The 19,431-nt window shown below is 42.2% G+C and overlaps 1 protein-coding gene across 2 annotated transcripts in view; it reads left to right on the plus strand.

Moving 5' to 3' along the window:
• The window catches only part of LOC311011522 (3-oxo-5-alpha-steroid 4-dehydrogenase 2-like), a 45,071-nt gene that overhangs the window by 6,997 nt on the left and 18,643 nt on the right, over window positions 1–19,431 (plus strand). Inside the window, exon 1 of one of the 2 annotated variants that reach the window (XM_084006527.1) lies at window positions 18,934–19,372. The exons of the other annotated variant lie outside the window; for it this stretch is intronic. The gene's annotated coding sequence lies outside the window, so the exon portion shown is untranslated. Of the gene's footprint in view, window positions 1–18,933; window positions 19,373–19,431 lie in introns of those variants that run through there. 2 annotated transcript variants of the gene reach the window in all.

A 19,431-nucleotide genomic window follows, 5' to 3' on the forward strand; every position in this document is an offset into this window, starting at 1 on the left:
AGCAGAACATAACAACTTAACCCATTCAGTAAGCCCAACTCCGAAAGCAAACTGCTTTAAAGCTTTAAACAAATAATCCTCTATACGATCAAAGGCTTTTTCGGCATCCAATGATACCACTAAAGCATTAAGTTTCTGAATTTTAACATACTGTAAAATACCCAATAATCTCCTTATATTTTAATGTGATTGCCTGTTTTGGACAAAGCCCGTCTGGTCATGTCCCACAATTTTTGGTATAATATGATTAATCCTAGTAGCAAGAAGTTTAGCTAAAACTTTACAGTCTGTGTTTTGAATACTTATTGGTCTATAGGAGTCAGGGTATTCTGGGTCTTTATTTTCCTTTAGTAACATGTTAATCGAAGCCAATTGTAATGATTGAGGAAGCTTTTTGATTGACAATGGGGGCCCTAGTTTTGTGGCGCAGCACAGGGTGGCGCAGGGTGGCGGAGCCGGCGTAATGCACGTTTCGACCAGTGCAGCCTTGCGCAAGGTCAGTTTGGCAGTTTGGTGGATCGCCTGCGCCAAGATGGGTGTGGCGGGGCAGCAGGGGGAGGCGTCACAGATTCAGCTTGGTGCAGCAGATGTTTCGTGGCAAAAAGACTCGCCGAGACTGCGCCGAAAGCCCGCCAGCTCCAACCTGGTCTACTCTTGGCATAAGGCGAATTACAGCTGGCGGAGTGGCAGTTTGGCTCACCGGCGCGCAGTGCGCACACGTCACCAAGACCTCACAGGCAGGTTTCCACAGTTCCAGGCACATTTAAATGCAATAAATAATCACAACAAACACTATTTACTGCAACTAATTGAATCAACACGTGAATTTATATCTATATAGATTGTCCCGTCACATCTGACGTCAAATCAAAGGCGGATGGCACGCGTAACGGAAACTCAGCCTGACTGAATTAACACAGCTGAAACTTGGACCTCTTGGACCAAAACATCTCCCTCTCTCTCTCTCCTGTTTTTCATATCTATCCACTGCTAATAAAATGCGTCTATGCCTGAAAAAATCGTTAAAAAAAATACAGCAGCTCGTGCCTGGTCTCGCGCCTCGGCAGCCTGTTGTGTCCGTGGAGAGACGCACAACTTCGCCGCGAGGTCCCGGTGTCCTGCCGTTCTGGTGTTAGACGGGGAATCTGGGGCAGCTGTGGAGCGCAGATGATGATGACGGTGACTACGCCTGGTCTACGAAACTAGGGCCTAGAGTGTTTAAACATTCTAGTAATTAGGGGAGAGAGAGTACCTTTAAACGTTTTATAAATCTCTGGAGGGAGGCCATCTGGTCTGCAAGCCTTCCCCAGATCACCTCCTCAACTTCCATACAAGATATATCTATATTTACATTTAGGTCATTTAGCAGACGCTTTTGTCCAAAGCGACTTACAATAAGTACATTTGTCAAAAGAAGGAAACAAAGAAGCCACAACATATCATTGCCGATAAAGTAAGAGCTAATAATAGAACAGGTGTTAGATTCTCGTCTGAGTAAAGTAGTAGCCGTTCAGCAAAACATACCTTAAGAGCAACAGTGCTATGATCAGAGTGCTAACCCCTCTGATCCCCCTAACTATAACAGCAGATGAGGTATGTAGAGTTTTTAATAAAATTGATCCCAAGAGAGCACCAGGCCCTGATCAAATAAGTGGAAGGGTTCTGCAGAGGTGTAGTGAACAACTTAGCCTCATTTTTTGTCAGCTGTTTCAAAAGCCCCTAGATACACACTTCCTGAAGCCTGGAAATCTTCGCTTATAGTACCAGTACCTAAGGTGGCAAGACCATCTGTCTTAAATGATTATCGTCCAGTTGCCTTAACATCAATTGTAATGAAGAGTTTAGAAAGAATTGTCCTGAAACATATTTTAAAAGATGTGGAATGTAATATCGACCCCTTGCAGTTTGCCTATAGAAATAAGCGGAGTACAGATGATGCCCTACTGTATATGCTCCATAACATCTATTGCCACTTGGATAGGCCCAAACGATACGCCAGGGTTCTCTTCATAGACTTTTCTTCCGCCTTCAACACCATCAGGCCCCACATTATGATGGAGAGGCTGTGGCAGGTAGGGGTAAATCCTAACATAATTAGGTGGGTCGAGAGAGCACAGTGTGTTAGGGTAAATGAAGCTGTGTCCTCACCGATTATGACCAATACAGGATCCCCACAGGGCAGTGTCATCTCACCAGTATTGTTCACTCTCTACACTAATGAGTGTAGAAGTAATACACCTGAGCATGTCACAATCAAATTTGCAGACGACACAGCAATAGTGGGGTTAATACAGAATAACGATGAGACCCACTACAGGGCCTGGGTGGATCAGTTCACAGACTGGTGTAGGTCCAGCTGTCTTCTCTTAAACGCAAAGAAAACAAAGGAAATAATAATAGACTATAGAACTGGGAGCCAGCCCCACCAGTGTATGGTTATAAATGGAGAAGACATTGGGATTGTAACTGAATACAAATACTTAGGGACAAAAATAGATGATAAATTGCAATAGACCAGTAATACCGACACCATCTGTAAAAAGGGGCTGCAAAGGCTGCATTTTATGTGCAAGCTGAGACAATTTAGAGTGGATAGAGATATGATGTTATTCTTCTATCACTCTTTCATGGAGAGCATTTTACTTTTCTGTTCTGTTGCGTGGTATTTCTCCCTGTCAGTAACCAACAAAAGCAAACTATGCAAGATAGTTAACATGGCCAGTAAAGTTGCGGGACAAAAGCTAGACAGTATGGCCATGACCTGTGAAAGGAGGGCGTTGAATAAAGGTCTAGCAAAGGCCAGTGCCATCGTCTTGAATTGGATGTGTGCTGCAACAGGGAGCCAGTGGAGGTCACGGAGGAGGGGGGTCACATGGGAGAATTTGGGTAGATTGAAGACAAGGCGTGCTGCAACATTCTGGATACGCTGCAATCGCAGAGGCCAGGAGTCCAGCCAGGAGAGAGTTGCAGTAGTCAAGGCGGGAGATGACCAGTGCTTGGACCAGGAGTTGCGTTGCATCCTTTGTGAGGAAGGTCCGAATCCTGCGGATATTGTAGAGGGCAAATCTGCAGGATCGGGCCACAGCAGTGATGTTGGGGGTGCAGGATAGTTGGTCATCGAGGATTACACCCAGGTTCCTCGCAGTTGACGACGGCAATACTGTGATGCCCTCGACAGTGACCGACAGGTCCATGCGAGGGCAGTCTTTCCCTGGGATGAAGAGGAGTTCGGTTTTATTCAGGTTAAGCTTGAGGTGATGTGCAGTTGTCCAGACAGAGATGGCAGCCAGACAGTCTGAGATGCGAGTTGCAATGCGAGTTTCAGAGGTTGGGGGAAAAGAGAGGAACAGCTGGGTGTCATCTGCGTAACAATGGTAGGAGAATCCATGCGATGTAATAACAGAACCTAGTGATCTGGTGTAGAGTGAGAACAGAAGTGGTCCTAATACTGAGCCTTGAGGGACACCCGTGTCCAGAGAACAGGGTTTGGACATAGAGCCATTCCATGTGACCTGAAAGGTGTGATTTGTCAGGTATGATGTGAACCAGGTGAGAGCAGAGTCGGTTATGCCAAGTTCAGCCAGGGTGGAGAGGAGGATTTGGAGGTTGACTGTGTCGAATGCAGCAGATAGGTCGAGGAGAATGAGATCGGAGGAGTGGGATGAGGCCCTGGCGTCTCGCAGGGACTCAGTCACTGTGAGGAGGGCCGTTTCAGTGGAGTGAGCAGTCCTGAATCCTGATTGATTAGGGTCAAGGAGGTTGTTCTGCGAGAGATAGGATGACAGTTGGTTGTAGGCGGCACGTTCCAAGGTTTTAGAGAGGAATGATAGAAGAGATACAGGTCTGTAGCTTTGGATGTCAGCAGCGTCTAGGGTGGGTTTTTTAAGGAGGGGCTTCACTGTAGCAGTCTTAAAAAAGCCGCTGGAATGACACCTGAGGTGAGGGAGGAGTTGATCAGGGTGGTGAGGAATGGCAAGATGTCGTGTGAGATGTCTTGGAGAAGAGAGGAGGGAATCGGGTCAAGGGAGCAGGTGGTGGCATGTGTAGAAGAAAACTCTTCAGGTCCAATTCTGTGGCTGGTTCAAATGAGGTTTAATCACTGACAGTGGAGAAAAGAAAATCCCAGTGTATCCATGAAGATCCAGTCTCCCGAATGGCCTGGCCGAGATGAATTTATACAGAACATGCGAGAGAACAAAAGGGAAGGTGTCATGAGTGGATTTGCATTGAATCAACACATGTCTCTCTGCAGAGGAAGAGACATCTGTTGATATCTACAAGGTGTGACCGTTCTCGGGAGAGCTAGACGATGTCACTACAGGGGTCACTCATCGGGCCTTGATCAATGTATGAAAGACAAATGTTACGGCGACAGTTCAGGAAGAGGGAAAGATCAAAGAGTCTTTTCATCAAGACTGCAAGGGTTAAATTCAATAGAAACAGCTCAGCAGGACATTTGATGTTCCCGAGAGAAAGGAACATTATATGGGGAACAAATAAGAAATGTAAGGTAACACATTTTCTTCTACAATTCCCCATTTTGTCCTATAGGACAACAGTAAATACACAAGAAAATGTAATCAAGTGAAGTAAGAAAATTACAATACATCAATTCTACACAATTCATCGAAAACATCAGGAAATAATTCTTTAGGTACGTCGTGAGTAGTTCGTTGAATCATCATTTTAGTAGTCACCTTAGCTGTAATCATTTTACACATTGCTCTGATACAAGAAAAAAGAACAAAAAAAAATATAAAACAGATTAAACCAACAAAACCATATTGACCTATATTTGTACCTCAACGAACAATGAGTGTTTCCAACCATTCAAAAGGGCTACTAATATCACTGGTGTGCACTTCATCAGCAATGTGTTTAACGTGTGCAATGACATCAGAAAGGCTAGCATTATAATCTGGCACATAAGTACAACATTCAACACAAATCACTGCACAAGTGTCACCCTGGGATGCTAAAAGATAGTCTAAAGCTGTAGGCAGGAGGCGTAGACGAGGTTGAAGTCCAAATTATTAAAGTCCTTAAAGTGACAATTTGAAATTCATGTCATGTCCACTTCCGGTACATCCCTTTTCCAGCTGGGACGGAACAAAAAGAAGCCGCTATGGCTAACCTAGAAAAGTTAATGTCAAGTGTCGAACAAGCTGTAGGTGAAGGGCTGTAGTCCGAAGTCCATATTCTGGGAGAGCGTCTTGGTATTGGATAAAACAGCAAGTCATAGTTCGAATGTCCCATGTCATGACCAACTCCAGTACCTTTAATACACCACTTTAATGGTCGTGGAACTACTCTAAGAGGATGGCAGCAGGGACATCAGTGCATGCCTGACACTTGCTTGTGGATGTTTTGCAAGGTAAAGGTCTCAGTTCAGGTGTAACTGGGCACAGTTCATGGGTGTAAGATGTGTGTGTATTTAGGTGAAGTAAATGGCACGTGTCGCAGTCAGAAATGGACAGAGCCATCAGGGGGAGGCCTTCATTTGTGCTATGTGGGATGAATCCACATACGTAACAATTGGTAGAATTTGAGCTGTGATAAGCTACCATCCTAGTCAGGTTGATATAGGTGTTTGTGGAAATCATTTTGTTGTGTGTGGAGATTGTATTTGGTCCAGTTTCCCGTTTCTGACGAAGGCTGGAGACTGCATTCGAGGAGGGATGAGCTATCCCTGATATGCTTCTTTCTGGTGGCTCCATAGCTGCAGTATTAAGAAGGAATCTTGAAAAATGAAAACGGATTTCATAGGGTTCTAGTCAAGTGCTCCAGTGGGAGAGCGGTATGAGCTACCATCTACAAACAAATTAACTCAGGTTTTGCAAGTGGTGTGTCTAGTGGTTCGGGACGGGGTGAGCATAATGATCAACTAAGATCAACTTTCACAACTATATGGCTTGCCATCAATTAGGGAAGGAAGGAGGGAAACAGAGTTAAGAGGTGATCAGCGCTCAATAGTAAGGTTAGGTTTGGAAAGAAGGGTGAACTCATAACAAGTCTGTCTAGAGGAGGAAAAATGTTGCGTTTCAGAGCGGAAGACAACATGGGAGACAGAGTGGGGGGCAAATAGTGTTTAGTGGAGATCTCAGTACCATGGAGGAGGTAGTTTCCACAGCGTGACTGAAATAAAAAAATACAGTGATCTGGGATGAACAGGAGGAGAGGATAGTGGTTGGATCTGGAACTACAGGAAAAATAGGGTTAACACATCATTAACTGCACTGAGTTCTTATAACTTGTCTTATTTGTTTATTTTTTATTTTTTGGTATGGGCAAAATGGGAGTGTTACAGAGGTTGGAGGTAGCTATTATTATGCCTTGTTCTAACAGGGACTCTATCACAGGTGCAATTCCAAGTTCTGTGTCGGGTTTAAGGGGATACTGGCGTTTCTTTGGGAATGGTTTATCTGGGTTGACATTAATTTTTACACTAGAAGCAGAAAGAATCAGTCTCACATCATTAGGGTGGGAGGAACACAAAGCAGGAGGGATCTGGGATGAAGATGGAAGGAGGTTGTAGATGGAGAAATAGGCTGGGGGCGCTAGGTGTGGTTCTGTCTGTGATAGAGTTGAAAAGATAACAGGTTGTGGGTCAAAAGAGACACACAGGATGTACCCCAAAGAGCCAACCTTGTACAGTGGGTAACTGGCTACAGTATCACAAAATGTTTTGTCATTACAACATTGGAATAACTTTACCATCTTGCCCAGCTCCAAGGTGTCGTATTTGTTAGCAGTAGCTACTGTGATATGGGGAACACTGTCATCCTTCTGAAACATAGGTTGTTGAGTGAGAGATAGTTTTACATTGAGTGCAATCCCTCCATGACCAAAATATACACTGTAAAATTTTTCACCGTAAATTACTGGCTACTGGCTGCATTACTTTTACAGTAATTTCACAGTAAATTATAAATATTTCACAGTAATGTACTGCTTATGTTTCACAATAATGTACTGTAAATATTTCACAGTAAATTACAATGCAACTACAGATATATACTGTAACTTCACAGTTGATGCCCATGGAATTACTGTGATATAGCAGTATGTAGCTGTATGTAAATTACAGTAATTGTCTGTATTTCAAATTTTTTACTGTAAAAGTAATGCAACTCAGTAGCCAGTAATTTACTGTTAATTTACAATTTAAATAATATAGTAGAATATTGCAAATTTGACTCATCAACTGTGATTTTACCACACAAACATGCTTTGGATTTGCAAGAACAAAGGAAACAAAGACAATACTCATTTTAAATTTTTAATAATTATAAAAACTATTTAACAATCAACAACTTGTGAACATATACAATACGAACATTCTGACATTAACTACGCAACAATTTCCCATTTAAACAAGCTTTCTCTGTAGTGTGCTCACATTTGGATTGATGGCTCCATGCTTCTTCTTCGACGTGGACCCATCTCTGGGTTAATGCCCAAGAAGCACCTGTAAACAATAAGCAAAGAAAACCATGGATATAAGTTACTTCTCTGTGAGGCAAAGCTTCGCGGAGAAAAACAGCTTTGAAATGAGTTAGTTGCTGCAGCTGGAGGCTAACGTTAGCTTACTTTGACTTTCATGCTAATTCGCGGAGAAAACACTGCGTATTCCCGGTCGAATAACTCACAAACTATGGCTGTGTCCGAAATCACTCCGCCATTTTGTAGGGCTGTCCGAATGTGTAGTGAGCATTACTATTCCCTATATAGTCCACTCAAAGTTTCCCACAATGCATCGTGAAAAGTAGTGTACAGCCGATGGTCACTAGCCGAGCAAATTTTACCATCATGCATTGCGCTGAAAGACAAATCGCGAAGGGACGAGAGGAGAGAGAGCAGGAAAAAGCGGAGGAAATATGAATAATCGTACAATAATAAATGTTAATATTTATATTGCAGAGCAGAACAAGACGACACAAACGGCCAAAGTGTGATGTTTTCCTTTATTTACTTAAAAAACGCGATATATATGAATTATTTATATGAGACTTTGGGCGAGCGGCGGCCGGCCGGCGCCCGGCGACAGGCGGCAGGGGCCGGCGACAGTTGGCGGTGGCCGGCGGCGGTGGTGGCCGCGGCGGCCGGTGATAGGCGGCGGTTGGCGGCGACAGTTGGCGGTGGTCGTGGCGGCCGGCCGGCCGGCGATAAGCTGCAGTGGCCGGCGGCGGTGGCTGCGGCGGCTGGCCAGCCGGCCGGCGATAAGCTGCAGTGGCCGGCGACAGGCTGCGGTGGCTGGCCGGCCGACGAGAGGCGGCGGCGGGGTCTTCGTCCGTCAAAAACCGTCACTCAAACCAAAGCGCCGTAGGACAGTCTGAAAACTATAAAGATGCAGAGATGAGGGACAGATTGTGGCGAGCGATCGCCAAGGAGTTTGGGATCGGGGACGGACTGCAGCCTGTTCAGGTCTGGTGGATCGCGGAGATGTGGGGTGCCGGTAGTGCTGCAACCTGGTCCTGAAGTCCACCTGGACCCGATCGGGATCGTTGAAAATAAAAATAGCAGTGAGGACGATGTAGTGATAGTCTCATTATTGAAAATTATTTTTTTCTCAAGAAATGAGACGGCCATGGAATCCCCTTATTGCTGGAGGACTCGTTCTTTTGGTTTTGTAAATTTTCGCAACGAATATGTATTAAAAAATAATTATCCTGGTAATTTCTCTGCGTGAGACTTAAGAGCCGTTGGCGGAATCTGGCACGTATTAATTATGCGTCAGGACAACGTCATCAACGGCGCCGAAAGAAATCCCCCGAGTAGTGTCCGAAAGTGTTTTTTCATTTTGCCTTTGAGTCCACTATATAGTGCCCTCCATAGAACTACCCTATATAGGGAGTAGGGAGTAGGGAATGATTTCGGACACAGCCTATGCCTCCTAAAGACATGCGGAGACCATTAAACGAACACAAGCGATTTTAACTTTTCAAAGATATACGTTACTTCTCTGTGAGGCAAAGCTTCGCGGAGAAAAACGGCTTTGAAATGACTTAACAGCCAAAAAAGTGGAGCATAAAGTGAGTTACCTTGATCCAAAAGATGTTCATTTACTAACTCACACAACTAATAGACAGTTGTGACAAGCTGTCTAATATTTTAGGCTAATGATGTTAACCTTACCTTTGAGTTCTTCTATGGTATGTGTGTCGGGTCCAAACAGTATCCACCATTGAAGAGAACGGCATCGATCCACCAGTTTCCCTCTTCTTGATCCCACAATGCAGCACGGTTAAAGTTTTACAGTAATTTGTTGTGTTATCTCAGAGGATGCTTTGAATATAGTATTTTACTGTGAAACAATACAGTAAAATGTTGTGGAATCCTGGTATCAGTAAATTACAGTATCATATTGTGATTATTACAGTTAAAGCCTGTAAAGTGCTAATACAATAATTTATTGTGAAATATTACAGTTAAATATTGTTAAATCCTGGTAAAATTGTACAGTGTATATCATTATCATGTAAGAGGGAGGTTGCTCTTTCATCTTGCTCAGCTTTTTTTTTTTTTTTAAGAGTATACTCAGAATTTGGAACTGCATCGTGATGAGCTAGACAATGGAGTGAGGGAAACCAGAGCAAAGAGTCAGATATTTCAGAAATCAGCCAAGAAAGGAAAGGATAAGTGGGTTGTTTGGTTATATGATTATAGATTGTTTGAAGTTTTAAAGAAAGTTGAGGAGAGGGCAACTGCCAAGCATAGGTCACTGATCGGGAAACCTGTTGTAGCATAGAAAACACAGTATTAACATTAGCATCAGGTACATCAAGATATACCCCATAAGGGGTGCATTAATGGTGCAGCCAAATTGACATAATAAATCACGTCCCAGTAAGTTCAGAGGGGTATCAGTAGCCATTTGAAAGGCATGTTCTCTAGATAGGGGGCCTAATTCCACTGTCATTGGAGCACTTACTGGGTTTTGTTTAGTGATGCCAGAGACGCCTACTGTGTTTACAACCTCAGAGGACAATTCAACGTTTCAAGTCTCAATTCAAGTCTTTAGGATTGATGGCAAGTCATATAATTCAGTTAATTTATCCCTCTTTTTTTTCTTTTTTTTTAAGAAGAGAGAAAAAATAAAATAAAAATGTACAAGCGAAAATAATAATGAAACACTAATAAAAAATAAGATGAAATAAAAATTAAAACCAACATAATTATTAACGAGAAATTTAAAAATGAAAATAATACATTTAAAAAAATGTAAAAAAATAATATTAACAAAAGGTAAAAATTAATTCATATAGGAAAAAAAAAACAGCAAACTAGTTAATATAAACAATAACACTTAAAGGACAAGGTACTAACAGTATGTGACATCTGAAGTAATACAATAGAAAAATAATGTATTTCCAAAAAGACTAAAATAGCAACAGGTAGGTTGCTGAAAATGCATTAAAACAGACAGACAACCAACTAGTTACAGAAGCAATACTGCTAAACAGTGTTGTGCCTGAACCTGTTCATTGAACGATAGTTCTTGAACTCGTTCATATTTTGGGAAGAACGTGAACTGAACGTACTGTATTTCTGCCTGATGAACGCTACTGTGAATGCGTTCATCCTGGTGTCTGTGAACGCTCTCTCAGTTTAACTCCATTCAATAGGGTGGCAGATTTGTATAGAGCATTCCAGGCAAAAACCAAGCAAAAAAAAAATAAAATAAAAATAAAGATAAAAATGAAATACAGTGAAAATAAAAATACAATTGAAACAAAAAATATTATAAAATGATTAACGAGAAAATAATATTAGTACTTAATATTGAGAACAGTATTTTGACAGAAAAATAAAAGGGGGCAAATTAATTGATACAGAAACAACCGGCTCAAACGAAATGATAATACTAGAAGGATAAGGTACAGTATTAGTTATGAGAAACAAGAAATCATAAAATTGAAAAAATGAAATATTTACAAAAATACTAAAATAATAGATGGTAGGTAGGGTGAAGTGAATTAAAAAAAATAAACGAATCAACAGGCTAAAGAGAAGCCAGAATACTAAAAGAACCAATAATTAAACTATAGTAAAGAACAAAAGAGTTAATAACAAAGGGCAGGGTGGGGGAAACTAATTAAAACAGAGAGACAAACCAACTAGTTAGATAAGGGATAAAGGGCAAGTTACTAACAGTCTTGAGTAACAAGAAATAAAAAAAATAGAATATAACGTATTTAAAAAGAAAACTAAAGTAGGTTGGGGAAAATTAATTAAAACAGACACACAACCCAACTAGCTAAAGAAGTGATTCTACACAGTGAAGAAAAATTTGTATTTACATGAAAATAAAGTGCTCTTAGCCACGTGGTTTATCGCAAAACAGCAGTCATGAATCACAGTGAACAAAAGGTTATTAACTAATGGATAAGGAATTAGAGCTGGAATGTTGCGTTCAATTGTAACCTCCTGAACAACTACTCAATTTTAGCAATAATTTCTCACAGCAAGAAAACAACATTTTTATGGCCACAGCGGGCCTTAAATCACAGCAAAACACAAATACACAACATTGACAAATAAGACGTTACAATGAGCTCATACAACTGTCAAACCGGTTATACACACCTCATTCATTCAATAAAACAATCTTTTACAAAGAGAACCACTGAAATCCATAAGATCACAGAGAGTTTCACCATGCAAATCGTCATTATATTTCCAAGTAGGAATTACGATGACATGAGTGGCGGTCTGGCTACCCCTACTTCAATGTCATCCACCTCGCATAACAATCCCTCACACAGAAAAATCCTCATTTACAGAGAATTTCACTATATAAACCGTCATTATACTACCAAGTAGGGATTACGATGACATGAGCGGCGGTCTGGCTACCCCTACTTCAATGTCATCGACCATAACAATCCCTTACATAGAGAAACACTCAGACCCATAAGATCACGGAGAATTCCACCATGCAAACTGTCATTATGCTACCAATAGGATTTAGGACAATATGAGTGGCGGACTGGCTACCCCACTTAAATATCGTCGACCTCACATAACAATCCCTCACATAGAGAAACACTCAGACCCATAAGGTCACGGAGAATTCCACCATGCAAACTGTCATTATGCTACCAAGTTTAGGAATTATGACAATATAGTGTCAGACTGATTCACTCCACTAAAATTGTCTACCTCACATAACAATCCCTCACATAGAGAAACACTCAGACCCATAAGATCACGGAGAATTCCACCATGCACACTGTCATTATGCTACCAATAGGATTTACGACAATATGTATGGAAGCCTGGTTACTCCATAACAATATCATCCACCTCATATAATAATCCGTTACACAGAGAAAAACTCAAACCCATAAGGTCACGGAGAATTCCACCATGCAATACGTTATTATACTACATAAGGCCTTTTTTTTTTTTTTAAACTCACCAGAACCGCCTGCAGTCAACCGCTGCTATTTGAAAATTTAAATCGTGTTACCTGGGTCTATGGAAGATCCGGACCTGAGACAGGGCATTGTGAATATCAGCAAAAGTTAGGAATTTTACAAGAGGCTTCCTTTACCCTTTGAATTTGGCGCCGATTGCTAATATTCAAAATCACTCCCTCCAGTCCAGATGATTTGCATTGAATCAACACATGTCTCTCTGCAGAGGAAGAGACATCTGTTGATATCTACAAGGTGTGACCATTCTCGGGAGAGCTAGACGATGTCACTACAGGGGTCACTCATTGGGCCTATCAATGTATGAAAGACAAACAGTTCAGGAAGAGGGAAAGATCAAAGAGTCTTTTCATCAAGACTGCAAGGGTTAAATTCAATAGAAACAGCTCAGCAGGACATTTGATGTTCCCGAGAGAAAGGAACATTATATGGGGAACAAATAAGAAATGTAAGGTAACACATTTTCTTCTACACATGGTTAGATGTAACAAGTGCGTGAACGTCTTCAGAGGTGAGAGGGCTAAAGCTGATAAAGCCATCAGAGTTGAGAGTTGGGGGAGATGTTTTCTGGGAGGGTGTAGGCGTGAATGAGGAGCTGATGTCATTTACTTTCTTGGTAAAGTAAGTTGCAAAGTCATCAGCAGTAAGGGAGGAAGGAGGGGGAGGGGTAGGAGGGGTGATGAGGGAGGAGAACATAGAGAAGAGTTTCCTGAGGTTGGAGGCAGAAGAGTTGATCTTTGCCAGGTAGAAGGCAGATTTAGCTGCCGAAACAGTTGAGGTGAAGTCAGAGAGGTGGTGGTGGTAGTGAGCAAGGTCCTCGTGCTGGCCTGATTTCTTCCATTTTCTCTCTGCTCCTCGCAACAATGTTCTGTTGGTTCGCAGAGGTTCAGACACCCAGGGAAGGGAAGGAGATGATCGCGCTGGTCGTGAGATGGGGGGGACAGAGAGTGTCCAAAGAAGAGGAGAGTGAGGACATCAGGATGGAGGAGGCTTCCTCAGTAGGCATTAAGGAGAATTGTTCTGTGGATGGAAGTGAGGAAAGAACAGTTGAGGAGAGAGCGGAGGGAGTGAGGGATTTCAGGTTGTGGCGGCTGGTGACAGTTCAAGGCGTAGAGGGGAGGGATGTGGTGGGCTTCATGGGAAGGGAGAAAGTCACAAAGTGGTAGTAGGACATGGTGAGTAGGGTAACAGTGCCGAGATGCCACAGGATCTTGTGAAGACAAGGTCAAGTTGGTTCCCGGCCCTGTGAGTGGGTGGAGAGGGGGAGAGTGTAAGGTCAAATGCAGAGAAGAAGTCAATGAATTCAGATGAGTGCAGCTTTCCTGGGTGGATGTTGAAGTCACCGAGGACGACGAGTGGTGTGCCATCATCAGGGGAGCAGCTCAGGAGGGCATCCATCTCATCTAAAAAGTCACAGAGAGGACCGGGTGGGCGATTGATCACTATGATGTTGAACTTGAGAGGAAGGGTGACAGAGACGGCGTGGAATTCAAGTGCAGATCGTGGTAGGTGGTCCAGAGGAAGGACCTGGTAGGACCACCTGGGTGAGATGAGGAGCCCAGTTCCTCCTCCTCGCCCTGTTCGTCTTGGGGAGTGTGAAAACGAGTAGGCAGTTGAAAGGGCATCTGGAGTGGCAGTGTTTTCTGGGGTGATCCAGGTCTCCGTAAGGGCCAGGAAGTCTGCAGGGAGGCATACGCTGAGATGGTGTCTGCCTTCTTGACTGGAGACTGGCAGTTCCATAGCCCCCCTTGTACTTCAAGTTCCGTACCGGTGGAGAATATTGGGTAGCAGAGATTGGATGGGTTACAGTCTCGAGTGAAGGGTCTCTGGTAGAATCTTCTCCAGTTTGATGTCCTGACTGGGATAAGACACATGGCTGCGATGGGGGGGAGGGGGGGGTTTGAGATGTTATGCCTACCTCAATGGACTTCCTCGATGGACTCCCGCAGATAGACTCCCTTGTCTTTGTTCGGCTGTCTTGACTCCCGCAGATAGACTCCCTTGTCTTTGTTCGGCTGTCTTGACTCCCGCAGATAGACTCCCTTGTCTTTGTTCGGCTGTCTTGACTCCCGCAGATAGACTCCCTTGTCTTTGTTCGGCGGTCTTGACTCCCGCAGATAGACTCCCTTGTCTTTGTTCGGCTGTCTTGACTCCCGCAGATAGACTCCCTTGTCTTTGTTCGGCTGTCTTGACTCCCGCAGATAGACTCCCTTGTCTTTGTTCGGCTGTCTTCGTTCGGCTGTCCTGACACTGCAGCTGACACCTGTAGTGATACGCTTTTAAGTGCTCAGTTTACCTCATGCGCAGACTGGGGCCCCTTCCTCCAATCAAGTCTATTGACTACAGCTGAGCTTTGTGGGGATTAGAGTAAAATGTCTAATCTTTAAAGTCTGGGTTCAGCAGATGCCAAGCATCTATCAAACCAACTTCGGCTAACATTTGATGGATAGCTTTTTGTTGATGGGTTGGAATGGCTGATAGACTGCTAGGATCTAATTTCCCATCTAACACACAATTCCAGTCACCACCAATAATAACGTTAGGGGCACTATATTGTACAAGCAATTAAGTGAATTTTGTAAATAGATTCCAATGGACATTCGGTGCAGCATAAACATTTAAAATGCTTATCATTTCACCATATAAAGAGCCGTATTGAAACACAAAACAACCATCAGGATCAGATTCACAATGCTCGACTTTAAGTGGAAGGTCCTTATTAATTAAAATAGCAACTCCCCTACTTTTGCTGTTATATGAGGCAGAAAATACTTGCCCAACCCAATTTCTCTTTAATTTTAAGTGTTCAGGCTTTGTTAGATGTGTCTCCTGTAGCAGTCCAAGATTTTATTCCTTTTTATGGGATGTTTGCACCCTTAGAATGGAATTACTGAGTGACATTAGGGATTACATTTTATATATTTTACTAAGGCTTATATTAAGCACCACTATATAAAGAAGTTTACAACTCACTGCTCTGCTGATAACATACTGTTATGGGCCGGGATTTGGACCAGAAAATGCAGGAGACCGTTGATGAGAGCAAGTTCAAAGTTTTTATTCCTCTTAGCACAAAAAACACACAACACCCTACTCCAAAAAACCGGAGGGCCGAGGCAGGAGGCAGGCAGGCTGTCGCGATGAGTGAGCAGGTGACAAAAAACTGGTAGAGCTCACGCAGGACGGGAACGTAATCATCTGGCAACATGGTGAAGTCATGACAGGGTTTAAATGGAGGTGTGGTGATTGCTTGAGATGCTAGCCAGGTGTGTCTGATCACAGTCTGGGAAACAAGCCACGCCTCCTGCCCCGACCTGAAACAGAAAGCAAAGGGGAGGGGGAAAACAGAGGAGCAACAAAAACCTAGACCATCACACATACATGAATAAACACAACTCATTTACCACATAGAAAGAACAAAAACAAAATAAAACACTGACTTCACCATACATAAAACACAGAACCCCACTCCTCCCACCCCAACAGCAAAAGGCCCAGCCCAAGTCCAAAAGACATGTGCTGTGCCCAACCATACCCTAACCACTGCAGGAATCTGTCGATTATTTAAAACAGCAACAAAATTTCAAGCAAGAACTAATATTTTCCAAGATACAGATACTGAGAAAAGGAAAAAAACAGACCTTGTCCCTTTGGTAGTATAATCATTACTAGTATATTCGTTGTATATTCGTTGCTTTGGATCCCTCCGGGATACCAGCGACCAACAGATTTGACTTTTATTTTCCATGTAGTCTGCCTTTGATTGTAGTAAGGCCGTATTTTTCTCCAGTACATGAATGCGTTTAAGCGCATCTGACAAGTCATCTTCGGCTTTACTCACTCTTTGTTGCATTTTGATGTTTTGCTCTGAAGTTGTTCAGAGCAATGTCAAGCTGATTAACTTTCTTGTCTAATGCTTGAATATTTGAGAGAATCTCCAGTTTGATGTCTTCAATTGTGCGGAGTATAGTTTCCATTGTGTTTTCACCTGCCATTGTTCTACCACCGGTCAAACTTCTCGCGCAGCGCAGACTTCCAAAAACATACTCCTGCGGCTTCCGAGGATATAATATTCAGCCCAGTTTCTAAACTGTTGATTCGTATATTAGATTTCCTTTTCAATAAATAATTCCAATGTAAATTAAAGTTCCATATAACTTAGACAGACAGTTTCCAGCATCTTTGTCTCCTGATATACCTCCTAGCTTTGGCACTAGTAATTTGGATTATTTGGCCCCTTGATGAAAGCCTTAAAGGCCTCCCACCTAATACTCGCTGAAGTTTCTGTTGTATTTGTTTCAAAGTAGAATTTAATTTGTTCATCCAAGAAGGTAACAAAACCAGTATCAGCCAAACATTTTTGCATGAAACACCATATAGGGGGATCCCTCACTAATTGGAAATCTTGATAATCTATGGAAATTGGAGCATGGTCCAAGATTAGAATAGCATCATAACAGCAATCTTTAATTTTTTATATTTTAAGGTGGCTGATATCAGAAAAAAAATCAATACGTGAATAAGATTGATGTGTACTGGAATAACATGAAAATGTTAAGTCGTTAGGATTAGTCTCCCTCCAGATGTCAATCAAATTAATTTCCTTCATGAAGTGGTGTATTACCCCCCTACTTCGAGGATAAGATTGGTCAATTCCTGAGCTTCTATCCCTCACTGGGTCCAAGGTACAATTAGAATCTCCTGCTAATATATAACTGCCGGGAAGATTGGACAAGGTAAGACATGTTCTGAATTAAATTTGGGTCATCAATATTTGGGGCATAGATATTTGCCAAAATAATTTTTTCTTTAAGAATATTACCCTGAATAATAAGATGTCGGCCCCCCTTGTCTTTGATAATCTTAGTTACCTGTAAGGGAATAGACTGATGCACCAGAGTAATAACTCCTCTTGCTTGGGAAGTAAAGGGAGCTGAATATACATCTCTCCACATTCTCCTAATCTTTAACTCATCATTTTGCGTCAGATGTGTTTCCTGAAGGAACACTATATTGGACTGTGTCACTTTGATTCTATTCATTTTTTTAACTTTAACTTTCTTGAGTTTTTTAAGCCCTCTGCAATTCCACGAAGTAATTTTAATGTTTAACTCACTAGACATTGAATATGACTGTAAATGATTCTCCCCAACATTAACTTCTGTTAGAGTAAACCAAAACAAGGCAAAAACAACCAATGAACATTGTACATACAGTATATACACCTTAACCCTTCAGGTTTACTGACCTGCATGCCCTCCCCCTTTAAATCTTATGACTTGCAGAAAGCTAATTACTGTTCCAGACTGAAGTGAAGATCAGCGTAGCTGTGCTTATCCACCTTGTACCTCGAACTTTATCTCCTGTGCTACCATTTGCAAATAAAACTCTTGTCTCTTGAACACTGTAACTTGGCACAAGGCTGCATTGTGCCTCTTTCTTAGATATTAAAACAGCATTAAAATAAGAGGGCTCGAAGTAGAAGAAAGGGAAAAAAGGGAGAAATACAATCTCCTTTCACTGTAGTGCCCACTTGTCAAATAGCTTTGTTACGCTTGTCTCTCATATGTATATCTATAAAAGGAATTTTAAAAAAAGGAGCAGAGAAGCTTGCAATATAAATCTTGTCCATTTGTCCATAATAGTGTTCTCTGTATGTCTCATTTTCCGCTACAGACCGTCACATGTGGCGAGACCGAATATAAAAGTAACTTAGGTGGTATAACCCATTAAACGCTCCTAAACAAACAACAACAAAAAAGTTCCAAACTAGCCAAGCCGAGTTCTAACCTAATGAAGCCATAAGTTATAACTGCAATCTCTCATTATTCAACTGCTATACATGTTATCTTGAAGTTGACATCAGCATTTGCAATGTAGAGTTTCAGTCCTTTCCTTTCTCTGACTAGATCTTCCTGATGAAGTCTTCAGCATCGTTTGGGCTGTTAAAGATGTGAGATTGTCCCTTATATGTCACAATCATGAGGACAATCAATCGAGCAGGTGGGATTATTCCATACCAGTCCCAACGATCACAGCTGCCGCCTCGCCTCGGTCAACACATTTTTATTAATGCTTGTATTATCAGGTCAACAAGTGATGACAAGTATTGACCTGATAATACAAGCATTTATAAAAATTCAAAACTTCAAAAGCTAAACTTTTTCATACTCTTGCGTGAAACTCACGTGACGGCATCGGCTGGGTAAACACGGAAGTGGGGTCTACGCTGCAGTAGCATTAGCAGTTGAGGACAGAAGCTATCAGGCAAGTGTTCTTTTAAATAAACTCCTGGTGTACTTACAAACTTTCAAATGCCTCGTTTTGTGAGTACAGACCCTATGTGTACTACTGCAGTAGTTTGGTAACATTCCATGCATTTTTAGTGGGGTAATTTATGAGATATACAAGATGTACCATTGCGCTAGTACTAAGCCATTGGGCTGATAGCCCTATCTTGACCAATGCTGACCATCGCTAAAAATGCTCCTGATGGGGTATTTGGCTGGATGTCATGGTGGAAATTACCTCGGGCGCATTTCACTCCGAACCATCACTTTAAGTATGTCTGCTGTCACATCTTGGTAAAACCTCACATGGTGGTTCTTGTAAAGGATTTTTCTTTTTGACTTGGCTGCTCTTACCACTGGTTTGTTATCTTTGTAGTTTAAAGTTCCCATATTATCCAGTTTTTCATCAATTCCACACAGCTGTCAGAGATCCAACAACACTGTTTTCGATATGCATTGCCCCAAACCCATCCGTGATCCTGAATATCAGCTGTCTGAACGTTGCTCACATGAGCTCTGCTGAGAACAGGCTGTTTCTGTGTCTGCACCTTTAAAGGCTAATGAGCTCCGTCTGTAATCACCTACTTGGAGAGAGACAGGATGCTGCTTACGCTAGCGGTAGCATGCACCAATGTTTACGTGGATGTATTGCTATGGCTCGCCTATGTGGCTCAGGTGAAGTTGCTGGGTCCTGTATGGTTGGG

This window comes from Eutrigla gurnardus, assembly GCF_963514095.1.
Source record: "Eutrigla gurnardus genome assembly, chromosome: 3".
Taxonomy (NCBI): domain Eukaryota; kingdom Metazoa; phylum Chordata; class Actinopteri; order Perciformes; family Triglidae; genus Eutrigla; species Eutrigla gurnardus.